Raw genomic sequence first — 281 nt, 5'->3', positions numbered from 1 at the left:
GTATGACACAGATATGATATTTCGAGATATGGAAGGAACATAGTAGTAGTCTCTTAATTCTAAGATCAACCTAGAAGGTAAAAGTTTGATAACTGTCCCCATAGCAGATGTAACAACCTTTGCTCTATTTCTTACTCTTAGGACCATCTCTCCCTTCGTTAATCTTCTATTCATTTCCAGCACCTTCATGTCATTACATAAGTGTGACCCAATCCAATATCTAATACCCATGATGACAGATCAATAGTAGACAGATTTACTTCAATCATATACATGGTCAA

The sequence above is a fragment of the Theobroma umbraticum genome, unplaced genomic scaffold (assembly GCF_002168275.2).
Source record: "Theobroma umbraticum cultivar Fairchild unplaced genomic scaffold, ASM216827v3 scaffold_146.0, whole genome shotgun sequence".
NCBI lineage: Eukaryota > Viridiplantae > Streptophyta > Magnoliopsida > Malvales > Malvaceae > Theobroma > Theobroma umbraticum.
This window is presented reverse-complemented; position numbering follows the sequence as displayed.